Below are 556 nucleotides of genomic sequence, written 5' to 3'. Positions count from 1 at the left end.
GTTAAAGGACAACGGTTCACTATCGGAGGCATAAATTCGAGCAAAATATGTTATAAATTATATCTAAGCATCGTGATGACTGTGTTCTTTGCGTCGTGTGTTTCAGTTGTACAAATATCATAATTGTAATGGTGAATAAATTACAATATAATCTGATGTCTTGGAAGATAAGGTGAAAGAGGAAGTTCCCTTTCTCAAGCCACTAAGCACGCCCACATCTGCAAAGAAAAGAAAACAAATAATTACGTTAAAATCAAGCACATCTAAGTTCTTAGAATTAAAAAGTAAGCGTACGATTAGATGAAAAAAAAAACTCTACTCACGAGACTACTTACAAATATTCCGAAGTGCCCGTGTCTAAAACGAGTCCACTACACCATGAACCGAAAGCATACACTTTAGGCGTTCCTTACACACCAAGGTATACACGTACACGGATACCCATACGCACATGTAACACTCCCAGTCCATGACATCTGATCCACCCAGAGGATCCCATGCCACGATTCGCCGGTGTTTGTGACTTCAAATGCGAACCAGGAACATATCTGCGGTA

At 39.6% G+C, this 556-nt stretch overlaps 1 protein-coding gene across 1 annotated transcript in view; it reads right to left on the bottom strand.

Moving 5' to 3' along the window:
* The window catches only part of LOC119586367 (major facilitator superfamily domain-containing protein 12-like), a gene marked incomplete in the record, with an annotated part of 40561 nt that overhangs the window by 37691 nt on the left and 2314 nt on the right, over window positions 1-556 (bottom strand). Inside the window, 1 exon segment of the mRNA XM_037935079.1 lies at window positions 1-218.

Source organism: Penaeus monodon, chromosome 21 (assembly GCF_015228065.2).
Source record: "Penaeus monodon isolate SGIC_2016 chromosome 21, NSTDA_Pmon_1, whole genome shotgun sequence".
NCBI lineage: Eukaryota > Metazoa > Arthropoda > Malacostraca > Decapoda > Penaeidae > Penaeus > Penaeus monodon.
The sequence above is the reverse complement of the archived record's forward strand: the minus strand, read 5'-3'. Positions and strand labels throughout refer to the sequence as shown.